The sequence below is a fragment of the Anomaloglossus baeobatrachus genome, chromosome 11, assembly GCF_048569485.1.
Source record: "Anomaloglossus baeobatrachus isolate aAnoBae1 chromosome 11, aAnoBae1.hap1, whole genome shotgun sequence".
Lineage (NCBI taxonomy): Eukaryota > Metazoa > Chordata > Amphibia > Anura > Aromobatidae > Anomaloglossus > Anomaloglossus baeobatrachus.
Window position 1 is genome coordinate 36,819,659 of NC_134363.1, and position 13,409 is coordinate 36,833,067.

At 44.2% G+C, this 13,409-nt stretch overlaps 1 pseudogene; it reads right to left on the minus strand.

Annotated features, from left to right (window-relative positions):
• Nucleotides 1-13,409, minus strand: part of LOC142256769 (cell adhesion molecule CEACAM5-like) — a 133,380-nt pseudogene that overhangs the window by 110,881 nt on the left and 9,090 nt on the right.

The window sequence follows — 13,409 nt, forward strand, 5'->3', positions numbered from 1 at the left end:
GGGACCATTTTAAACACTTAGGAAGCCTTTGCAGGTGTTTTGTGGTAATTATTTTAAAATTCTGAGATAATGACTTTTGGGTTTTCATTGGCTGTAAGTCAAAATATCAAGATTAACACAAATAAAAACGTGAAATAGATCCCTCTGTGTAATGACTATATAATATATAGGAATAAATCTCTCTGTGTGTAATGACTCTATATACTATATAGAAATAGATCCCTCTGTGTGTAATGACTCTACATAATATATAGCAATAGATCCGTCTGTCTGTAATGACTCTATATATTATATAGCAATAGATCGTGCTGTGTGTAATGACTCTATAGAATATATAGGAATAGATCCCTCTGTGTGCAATGACTATATAATATATAGAAATAGATCCCTCTGTGTGTAATCACTCTAAAATAATATATAGGAATAGATCCGTCTGTGTGTAATGACTCTATATAATATATAGGAATAGATCCCTCTTTGTGTAATGACTATATAATATATAGGAATAGATCCCTCTGTGTGTAATGACTCTATATAATATATAGAATAGATCCCTCTGTGTGTAATCACTCTATATAATATATAGGAATAGATCCCTATGTGTGTAATTACTCTATATGATATATAGGAATAGATCCCTCTGTGTGTAATGACTCTATATAATATATAGGAATAGATCCCTCTGTGTGTAATTACTCTATATAATATATAGGAATAGATCCCTCTGTGTGTAATGACTATATAATATATAGGAATAGATCCCTCTGTGTGTAATGACTCTAAATAATATATAGGAATAGATCCCTGTGTATAAGGACTCTGTATAATATATAGGAATAGACCCTTCTGTGTGTAATGACTCTATATAATGTATGTTTCCCTTTTTGTATTGAATTACTGAAATAAATTAACTTTTTGATGATATTCTAATTTATTGAGATGCACTTATACCAGCAAAATGCAAGTATCAGCTCATAGCTGTATATAGCAAGTAACTACCTCTGTACATGTCATGCTATTACTACTTCTTTAAAGACAGGTGAAACCACCAAGCTCATTGCCTTTTGTATATAAAGCTGTTGCTGAGATGCCTTTTGTGTATATTTATATTCTCTTGTTCTGTGTAAATTACAAATATTAATTACAGACATGACGTTATAAGTGACTTAGGGACAAAATGTAGAATCGGTGGAGGAAGGTTGAACTACCGGTAGATGGACCTAGGTCTTTTGTCAACCTTAGTAACTATGTGTTCCTTACCGGCCAGGTTGAGCTTCACGTCATTGCTGTTTTGGCTGTTTATTATGTTTCTAGCCGTACAGGTGAAGGGTCCGTTGTCCGTAGTGGAGACCGGGCTGATAATGAGCGCAGTGTTATTATCGGTGAGGGTATATCGGCCTCCTCCAGATATCGGTGCCCCTTTTAGACTCCACAAATAACTGATATTTGTACCACGAGCCGAGCATCGTAGAGTCACCGAATCTAATCCAGGCCAGACAAGTCCCGATACATTACTCGTCACCGCGACATTAGAGACCGGAACTGAGGCGCAAAACATAAAGGACATAAAAGGTCAGATTGTTAAAGTTTAGAATGTATACACTACACTATCACAATTCTGACTATAGGGGCTTGGATTGACCCCCTATTTACACATCTGACAAACTTTCAGCATGCAACCAACAAGCGACTGCTAAAATGCTTCCTCTTCTTTTGCTCCTAATAAGCAGACCTAGAAGACGGGGTGAATACATATCAGACAAGCAAAAAGGGGAACAGGATAATGTGGACAGGCTTAACTGAGGAGTGAAATCTTTTAAAACATTTCTGCCCTTACGCGAAGTGAAGTCTCTATGGCGGTATGCTGATATTTGCATCTATCGTTAAACAGACACTTATATGGATCATTATTCAGCTGGACACTGACAAAAGGTGACCTATGTACTGGAGCCTCAATAAAGGAGGAAAAGACGGTATATTGAATGTACAGAGCCTTGCAAAAGTATTCACCCCCTTGGCATTTTACATGTTTTTCAACCTCACAACCTGGAAATTCACTGTTGGTTTTTTTTTGGGGGGTTTGCATTGTAGCGCCCCTGAACCCTTCAGGGCACTACTAGGTACTGCATCCGGGTACGGATGCAGGGCCCACCCCCCAGGGAACTGGAAGCTCAATGCCGATACCAATCAAAACACATAACATCCTCAGTTCCCTCACCCAGATAGGGATGACTGACTAGCTGGGAACCCAATGGATGGCCACCTAGGGGTGGAGCCAGGCCACTTGCCAACAACCCCGGGGAGAGGAGACAGATGACAAGTCAGTCAGTAATGACAGTCTGAGGAGATGGATGTGTCTCTGAACGGGGTCGTGTAACGGTAGCCTGACTGGTACAGGAGAGTGGTTGCCAGGGAGGGTACGACGAGGTACCCCTGAAACCAAGGCACTGACGGGGCACAGGTCCCTAGGTTAGGTGAACGCTTCAAGCTGCCTGACAAATACCGGAACAGTGAGGGGACCTTCACGGACCTCACTGACCCAAGAATCCGGGGGCACCAGAAATAACGACTGACCCAGGAACTGGTACAGAACACCGACCTGACAGGGTTCATACTGCCCGCCGTACGAACAAGAGCCTGACGACCAACAGGAGGGGACCCCCAGACGCTCCAAGCTACGGGGTTCCACAAAACGACAGAGAGGTGCAGGGGAAAGAAGCCATCAGGGTACCACACCGGCACTGGGAATACTGGGACCAGGGGTCTGATCCAGCCGTCCGGCGACACCATCTGCTGTTAGTAAAGTCCAAGTTGCATTGCATTTCCATCGTGTGGTCTCCGTTCTTTCCATGCCGCACCCCATCATCTACAACTTGGGGCTCAGCTCTACTTGCGGAGGGTCCAACATCTCAGCTGCCATCACCACCAGCCCCAGTGGCCATAAACTCTGCAGCGGCAGCTCCAACTACCTGGCGCCAATAACAGCTGCAAGTCAGTTTGGATAAGTTTCTATGAGCTTTCTACATCTTGACACTGGGATTTTTGCCTATTCCTGGAGGCAAAACTGCTCCAGCTTCTTCAAGCTAGATGGTTTCCTCTTATGATCTCCAATCTTCAAGTCTTGACTACAGATTCTCCACTGGATTAAGCTCTGAGCTGTGACTTGGCCTCCCCAAAATATTTAGATGTTTCCCCTTAAACCACTCCAGTGTTGCTTTAGCAGTAGCTTTGATTCATTGTATTGTTGGAAGGTGAACCTCCGTCCTAGTCTGAAATTACTAACAGAGTAAAACAGGTTTTGCTCAAGAATATCTATGTATTTCACACCATCCATCTTCCTCCTCAACTCGGACCATTTTCCCTGTCCCTGCTGCACATAACCATCCCCATAACATGATGTGGTCACCACCATGTTTCATTGTGTTGATGGTGTTCTTGGGGTGATGAGCTGTGTTGGTTTGACCCAGACATAGTTTTTACCTTGGTGGACAAAAAGTTAAATTTTGGTCTCATCCGACCACAGCACCTACCTCCATACATTTGGAGAGTCTTCCACATGTCTTTCGACAAACTAAGTCAAAACAAACCTCCAATTTTTGGCTGTAAGTAAAGACAGACTTTCTTCTTGCCACTCTTCCCTAAAGGCCAGCTCTATGGAGTGTAAGGCTTATTGTGGTCATATGGACAGATACTTCAGTCTTTGCTTGGTAACTCTGCAGCTCTGTGAAAATGGCCTGGAACAATAGCAATGGTCAAGGCTCAGTCCTTTGATGCCCCGTCCATTCCTCAGAGGGTGGGTGATATTGTTCCTTCTCCTCACTCATGTTTTAAGTCCGTTTACTACCTCCCAACCTAGCATCACGGTACCGTACGAAAATGACATTATAGCCCCCTACAGCTTCTCATCCTCACAACCACAAGGACTCATCATTTGCAAAGGGAGGGCACCACTGGACAGGACTACCTTCCTTGTTTCACTTCCGTTCCCATATCGGCCGGTTTGCCTAAGCCTATGCTAAGCATTCTCCTATGGACTTTTCTCTGCTGAGGTTTCACATTCATGGTCAAAAGAACTAGCTTCAGATGTTGACCATGTGTAAGCCTATCGGTTTCCTCAATTCATGCTACCTCATAATGGTGTTCTGCTTCAGAGTTACATTAACCCACTAACTGCAGCCTTTCAGGTATCTGTCGATCTGCAGATTCGAACTAAACTGTAGTCAGATCCTATCTGATCTAAGATGGAGTCAGTCCTGTTCTCCTAGGGCCTGTTTCCTCCCCTTGTGTGCCAATACCTCACCTTAACTATTCCTTGCCTTGCAGTCATGTAGTTGTTGAGCAAGTCTCATCTAAACAATCCTTACTTACATTCCTATACACGTGCATTCTTACATTATTGTATACATTCTTATACTCATGTCTTCAGGGGCAGAAATTCGACCAACTTCTTACAGCTCCTTCAGGGCTACTTTTGGTCTTTGTGCTGCCTCTCTGATCAATGACCTTCTTACCAGGCTGAGAGTTTTGGTGGGCAGCCCTCTCTTGGCAGGTTTGTTGTGGTGCCATATTCTTTCCATTTGATAATAGTGGATTTGATGGTGCTCTGGGGAGCATCAGAGATTGGGATATTTTTTAGAACCCAACCCTGACTTCTACTTCTCACCACTTTGTCTCTGACTTGTTTGGAGATCTCCTTAATCTTCATGGTGTTATTTGGAGATATCCTTGATCTTCATGGTGTTGTCGGAGATCTCCTTGGTCTTCATGATGTTGTTTTGAGATCTCCTTGTTCTTCATGATGTTGTTTGGAGATCTCTTTGGTCTTTATGGTGTTGTTTTGAGATCTCCTTGTTCTTCATGGTGTTGTTTGGAGATCTCCTTGGTCTTCATGGTGTTGTTTGGAGATCTCATTTGTCTCCGTGCTGTTCTTTGGAGATATCCTTGGTTTTCATGGTGTTCTTTGGAGATATCCTTGGTTTTCATGGTGTTCTTTTGAAATCTCCTTGATCTTTACGGTGTTCTTTGGAGATCTCCTTCGTCTCCATGTTGTTGTTTGGATATCTCCTTGGTCTTCATGGTGTTGTTTTGAGATCTCCTTCATATTCACGGTGTTGTTTGAAGATCTTCTTGGTCTCCATCGTGTTCTTTGGAGATCTCCTTGCTCTTCATGGTGTTCTTTGGAGATCTCCTTGGTCTCCATGCTGTACTTTGGAGATCTGCTTGGTCTTCATGGTGCTGCTTGGTTAGTGGGACCTCTTAATCTGGTTGCCTTTGCGACCTTTCAGAAAAAGTGTGTATACACTGACAGACCTTGGGACACTTAAATTGCACACAAGTGGACTTGCTTTCACTAAGCATCTGACTTATGAAGCTAATTGCTTGCACCAGAAACCTTTAAGGGCTTCATAGCATAAGGGGTATATACATATGCACATGGCAATTTTTATTTATTTTATTCCATAAATTTATTTTTTGCCTATATTTTTCACACTTTACTACCCCAACTTACATTATTTAGTGCTGATGCATCACACACAAATCGGATTACAAATACCGGTATATTTAAACCCAGGGTGTAATGTAACAAAATAAGAAAAGGGCCAAGGGGGTGAATACTTTTGCAAGACACTGTATTAGGTATAATGAGATCCTGATGATCTAGATATTTTCGCATTATTGTACAACTAAATATTGTCAATAATACTTATACTTGTTTGCCACCATGGGGGAATTTATAATTCCTTCCAGGCCTGACTATTGCAAAAAATTGTCGATAGAGGATTTGGCACAACAATTACATATACTAAAATAGTATAAACTAATATGTTAATTTATTTTACAATCTCTATATTCTTACCATATACAATCAGACTCCGGGGGTCGCTGGTGTTGGCGCTGACAGGGTTCTGGATGGTGCAGGTGTAGGATCCACTGTCATTCTCAGATATTGGGGTGAGGTCCAGGAATGATCCCCGGCAGATCACACGATCAGAGCAGAGGATCTTCTGACCGTCCCGGTAGAAAGTGTAAGAAGTCACATTCTGACCCCCGGCATCACACTGGAGGGTCACATTGGTGCCGTTAACAAGAGAACTGCTGGTAACGGAGCGGAGAACAGGGGCGCTGAGGGGAGCTAAAAGAGAACAAAAAGATATATTGGGTAATTAGGTAGTGTAAATTTGAATTCTCATAAGGAAGGAGAAAGATGAGAACCTCTGGTAAAAGTCCTGGCTCCCCTGATGTCCCTAGACAGATTCTGCACCTATACGCCGATCAGGATACCTAGGCCCTGGCCGACCCTGGAATAGGCCCTAGGTAGTGACCAGACAAGATGAGCACTAGTCAACCCCAATAAGACCTAAAGAACACACAGGAAAAAACAAACAGGGGATTGCAAATGGACAACTTATCTGCAAGATGACTTTGGGAGAATAACAGAAACATACAACAATGTGTTACGACATTGAGATTGCAAGCCAAGTGCTTGCAATCTGGACAGCATAGGAGTAAACTCTATCACTGGCAACTAAACAAGGAGAAATGCAGGTATATATAGACAAAGGGAGTGGGGATAAGGATTTGCAGCTGTACTGCCAAGACATCCGCAGGGTCCAAAAGGGAAGAGTTAACCCTAAGAAGGAAGATACATTGGACTCCATTCACACCAAGGAAGAAATAATGGGTTATCAAGGAGAAGTTTGTGCAGCGACTTTATCCTCTTCACGACACATGAGGTACTGGGTACATCATTGATCGTGTCAGGTTAATGCCTGCCTGCTGCCGCAGGCAATGATCGCTGCACATGTCCACTGATATGAACAGCTGACATGTGCGGCTATCAAGCACAAGTTGATTCGCTACCCACTCGTGCCTGTGAAAATGTCACAGCGTGATGTAATAGTGGCTGTGGTAAGCATTCACTTACCCGGCTCTATCGGAAGTCACGTGATGTGATCACGTGGATCCAATGGTAGCACAGGGTCATGTGATGACTCCTGTAGCTATCATGAGTCAGTTCTTTTTACACCCGGCAGACTGCCATTTGTAACAGGAAAGCTGCTTTTCTGCAGATCTCAGCTGTGTAGCTGTGATCTGGAGAAATGGAAGAGCGATCAGACACCTAATCATTATAGTCCCCTAGGGTGACTAGTAAAATATAAAAAAAAAGTTAAAAAAGTTTGTTAAAAAAATTTAAAAAAAAGTTCAAATCAGCCCCCATTCGCCCCATTGAAAATGAAAAGGTTAAAAAAATTTAAAATATACACACCGGTATCGCTGTGTTCAGAAACGCCCGAGCTATCAAAATATAAAATCAATTAATCCGATCGGTAAACAGCGTAGCGGCAAAAAAATTCCAAATGCCAAAATTACGTTTTTAGGTTGCTGTGCATTTTGCGTAAAATGCGATAACAGGCGATCAACACGGCGCTTCTGCACAAAAATGGTACCATTAAAAATGTCAGTTCAAGACACAAAAAATAAGCCATCACCGAGCCCCAGATCCTGAAAAATTAAAATGCTATGGAGTACGGAAAATTGTGCAAAAAGTGTGCCTTTTTTTGGACAAACTTCAGAATTTTTTTAACCCTTTAGATAAAAGTAAACCTATACATGTTTGGTGTCTACGAACTCGCACCGACCTGAGGCATCACACCCAAGCATCAGTTTTACCATATAGTGAACACAGTGAATAAACTATCCCAAAAACAATCATGCAATCACACTTTTTTGCAATTTGTTTTGCACTTAGATATTTTTTGCCGTTTTCCAGTACACTATGTTGTAAAACGTATGGTTTCATTTAAAAGGAGAACTCGTCTTGCAAAAAATGAGCCCTCACATGACCATATTGACAGAAAAATAAAAAATTACAGCTCTCGGAAGAAGTGGAGCGGAAAAAACCCCGGAAAAACGGAAAATTGCACGGGGTGAAATGGTTAAGCAGCTGGACACCATAGGGTTGTCTGTCACCCGTGACACACCCATGACATCCATACAACAGATAATTAGGATATCACAAGTGAGTACACCCCTCAAATTTTTGTAAATATTTTATTAGATCTTTTCATGGGACAGCACTAGAGATCTGACCCTGTGGTACAATGTACAGTGTCTGTGTGCAGCTTGTATAACAGGGTAAATGTGGTGTCCTCTTAATAACCCAACACATAGCCGAGAATGTCTAAACTGATGGAAACAAAAGTTTTGAAAAGACCAGAATCACCAGAATTATATTTTTTGAGGACGTGTGACAGAAGAAATAATTCAAGAAATAATTCTAGCATTTTAATTTTATTACTTTTTTCTTATTATATGTTTAATCTATGGTTTAAATTAGGTATTTTATATTTCACTCAAGTGTTTAGTCGTGATTATATCAAACGTTTTGTTTTCTATTTATTCTATTTTTGGGTGGCGGAATGCTTTGAAGATTTTTCAAACTTTATTTTTCCCCTACTTTTTTAAGTACAAACCTGCAATTGTTTGATTGCTTACGCTATACTTATTGGCTTCCATGACTTCAGCAAAAGGAGCTAACTTTGGCTGCTGCAGTCCAGGCAGTTTTTGGCTGCTGCAGTTCCAGGCAGTTTTTGGCTGCTGCAGTTCCAGGCAGTTTTTGGCTGCTGCAGTCCAGGCAGTTTTTGGCTGCTGCAGTTCCAGGCAGTTTTTGGCTGCTGCAGTTCCAGGCAGTTTTTGGCTGCTGCAGTTCCAGGCAGTTTTTGGCTGCTGCAGTTCCAGGCAGTTTTTGGCTGCTGCAGTTCCAGGCAGTTTTTGGCTGCTGCAGTTCCAGGCAGTTTTTGGCTGCTGTAGTTCCAGGCAGTTTTTGGCTGCGCAGTACAGCCGTCCCTGCTCCTGAGTCAGTTTCATAGAGCCCTTAGGCTAAGTTCACACACTGCGTTTTTTTGACGCTGCGTTTTTGTGCGTTTTTGGCCCGCTAAAAATGCACAAAAACGCACCCGCGTCAAAAAAATGCGATTCGGTGCAGTTTTGGCTGTTTTGCTGCGTTTTTGATCTCTGCGTTTTGCTGCGTTTTTCCAATGCATTACATGGGCAGAAAACGCAGAAAAACGCAGGAAAGAATTGACATGTCCATTTTTTTTTTTAAGCTCAAAAACGCAGCTTAAAAAAACAGTTGTGTGCGGACAGCAAAAATGAAAACTCATAGACTTTGCTGGGGAAGCAAAGTCATGCAGTTTTGAGGCCAAAAACGCACCCGAAAAACGCACTGTGCGCACATAGCCTTAGAGACCTGTGATGAAAATGTATATCATACGCCATTTGGAAACTTTTTTTCACCTAAAAACTGATTTAAAGGTATTACAGTAATTTAATGGAAGGCAAAACAAAACATGAGTTAACGGAACAAAAACGCCTAAAAAAACAGGATAAACCAGTTATATCTAATGTACAATTCCATCCCCTATTTTGTAGTGGACATACAGATTGGAGAATGTGTGACGCCCTGGACTAGCCAGGTAGTCACAGTTAGGCCCTTGCGCAACACCCTTCCCCAAATAGGGTGCCATCAGTCAACCTACTAAACCCTAGTCACCTCCATCAGGGTTTGATGTTCACACCAGGGGGCAGAGCTAGGCGGTTGGCCACGCCCACCGAGGAGTTCACAGGCCCTGAGGCAGGAAAAAGCAGTTAGTCTAGTGTAGTCTGGTCTAATTTTGACAGTAAAGTGGAGTGGAGGAGAAAAGTTCAAGTGCAGACCTGTGGCCAGGTCTGCCCGGTACCGAACTGGGGAGCCAGCTGGAAACTGGAGCGCAGGAGGAGTGTACGGAAGGTGCAGGAAAGGACTTACATTACTAACCTGGGGTCAGGTTAAAACACCGCAGCCGTCTGTGGGACCCGTCCATCCAGCCGTTTGTTTTACCGGAGACTTTGTGTTCATGATTGGCTGAGTGAGTAACACAGCGCTGCCCCCGCGACCCTGCACCTCACCAGGCCCCGTAACCCGCCTGCCATCCCTACCCCTTCACCGGGCCCCGGGACAACCAAGCCCCCCCTACCCACGGAGGGGAGAACCAACATCCAAGCTGCTCCCCGTTATCGCTCCCGGGATCCCCGTCCAGAGCAGCGGTGGTGTCACAACCTCACCACAACCGTGGGTGGCGTCACGGACAATATCCCTAAACCACAAACATTCCCCCTTTTCACTCACGGGCGAGGAACGCCGCTCGAGTCCCCGGGATCCAGCCCACCGCTCGAGCCACCACTGAGCAGCAGCAGCGGCCGGACTCGGGCGGTGGGAGAGCGCAGCGTCCCCTCCTCCGCCCGCGACACACACACACACACTCAAACACACACACGCACATCATCACAGAGATATAAATGCACATCATCACACATACATAACACTCATACACACACACACACACATGCACACGCACACCATCACGGAGATATCCATGCACATCATCACACAAATATAACACACACACACACCCATGCACACCATCACACATACATCATACACACACCCAGGCACATCACACACACACACACACCACATACACCCAGGCACATCATCACACACATATCCAGGCACATCATCATCATACATACATACATCACACCACACACTCACACACACACATCCAGGCACACCATCACACACATCTGGCACACCATCACACACACACACACACACATCCAGGCACACCATCACACACATCTGGCACACCATCACATACACACACACACACACACAGGCACATCATCATACAGATACCAGGCACACCATCACACAAACATCACACAGACACCCAGCCACACCATCATGCACACATCACACACACCAGTGCATAACTTGTATCTCCACCTCTTTTGTCAACCAAGGTCTGAATAAAAATAATGTTTGTACAGCAGAGCTATGGGGAGAGTTAAGGTACCATCACACTAAGCAACGCTCCAGCGATCCTACCAGCGATCTGACCTGGCAGGGATCGCTGGAGCGTCGCTACATGGTCGCTGGTGAGCTGTCAAACAGGCAGATCTCTACAGCGATCAGAGATCAGCCTCCAGCCACCAGCGACCCGTGTAGCAACGCTGTGCTTGGTAACCATAGTACACATCGGGTTACTAAGCAAAGCGCTTCGCTTATAGTTACCCAATGTGTACCCTGACTATGTGTGCAGGGAGCAGGCAGCCAGCTTCTAGAAGCTGCGGACTGTGGAAAACCAAGGTAAATATCAGGTAACCAAGCAAAGCCTTTGCTTGGTTACCCAATATTTACCTTGGTTACCAGCATCCGCAGATGCCGGCTCCCTGCTCCCTGCACATTCAGTTGTTGCTCTGTCGCTGTCACACACAGCGATCTGTGCTTCACAGCGGGAGAGCAACAACTAAAAAATGGTCCAGGACATTCAGCAACAACCGGCGACCTCACAGCAGGGGCCAGGTCGTTGCTGGATGTCACACACAGCGACATCGCTAGCAAGATCGCTGCTACGTCCCAGAAAACCGTGACTCAGCAGCGATGTCGCTAGTGATGTCGCTTAGTGAGACGTGGTCTTAAAGCGGCATCAGGTTTGGCATGACCTTACATGTTATGCAATTGCCGGGAGAGACAATGGTGACACTGATGGAACGACACCAGGAATGGATATAAGTGCTGCTGGAGAAGGAGTGACACATGGACTGAGAAGGGGCTGTCCGAGTAGTGGACAATTCCTTTTTCTTGTTAATCAAATTTTATTCTTTTGAAAAAGGCATCTCCAAATCATGAAACATTTATGGACATCTATGAACAATTAACAAAGAGAGAAACAATACTCCCCTTATTAGATACAAATTTCAACAGATGTCTCTATTACTCGCACCGAATATCCATATCCAAATATTAGACGACTCCACATAAAAACAGTTCCGTGCTAAATCTGCAGCACTTTATACAAAAACCACATTAGACAAATAGAAAAAGCAAAAAAAAAGGGAAGATGAAGAAAACAAAAAAGGAAAGGAAAAAGTGTAGATAGAGAGGTAAAGGAAGAAGAAAAAAAGGGAAAGAAGTAAAGTCTCGTCCGGATGACCACCCCAATCCAGGACAATACAAGACCTTCTGAAAAAGAGTTCTACTGCCAAGAGGAGAGTCAAGCTATCTGATCGCTATGAGTTCAGCCATTCAGCCATGTCCGGGGAGTCCTGGAACATAATCCAGGGTGACCACATATCAAGTACCTTGTCAGGTCTACCAGAGGTCTGGCCTATCAAATCTTCCATCCTGAATATGTTGTTAATTTCCAACACCCAGTTCAGTACGTGACGGAGACTTCTCCTGTCTCCAGTACCTCGTGATCAGCCTCCTAGCCACGGACAATATGTGTCTAAGTAAGCCCTTCTTGTACGTGGAGACAGAGAACAACCCTAGGGATAGCATTGCCAGCTCCGATGTCCTCCACCACAGAAAATACAGATAGTTTGTTGGCTAGATTAATGGCTCCATCCCAAAAACGTTTTATTGGCGTACATCACCACCACACATGCAGATATGTGCCCTTCTCCTTTAGGAATCTCCAGCATACGTCCGAGGCCAGAGGAAATATGGCGCCGATGGCCGCGGGGCACCTGTACCATCTAGATAGAACCTTGTAATTCCTTTCCTGTGACACCGTACAAGGGGAGGACTTGGACAACCCCTTTAAATCTATCTTAAAATGTCTTTCTGGAACAGAGTCTAACAATAAAATAGGTAAAAAAAGTCAGTTAGTAACCTAGTGATTGCTACAGCCGAAGAACCTTCTGAACACATGTTGCCGATTGAAGGATGTGGGAGACAACAATCTATTGTGTCTTCCCCATCTTCATTTTATGCTTCGAATCTACCATGTAGCACCTTTAGACTGAGGCCACACGGGGATTAGTGTGACACTCGGACACATGCTCGCAGCACATCGAGAGGCGAGTGTCATGCGACTGTGGTCCGATCCTGCGATCAGACCACAGCTGCGGAGGGGAGGGAGGGATTTATCTCCCTATCTCCTCCGTTGCCAGCTGATGAGAAAAATCGCACTTCTCTCACGTTACACTGGTGTAACGCGAAAGCAATGTGATGTTTCTCTCGCCCCTTGCGAGTGGTACAAGATTGCATTCCACCCGCAGCATGCTGTGACTGTTTTCTCGGTGTGATTAGGGCTGAGAAAACAATCGCTCATGGTAGCTGCCCCATAGAGTAATATTGGTCCGAGTAGAATGCGATGTTTTATCGCATTCCACTTGCTCCGTATTACTCGCCGTGTGTGCTCAGCCTTACACTAAAACTCGCCACGTCTTGCCTAATTACTGTTAAATTCCAGAGGGACTGAGGTATATCATAAACCCAAACATGTCTCCAAGCAAACACAACTGTAGAAAACACGTAGTACAACCATAATGTACGATCTGACACAACACCTAGCCTACTT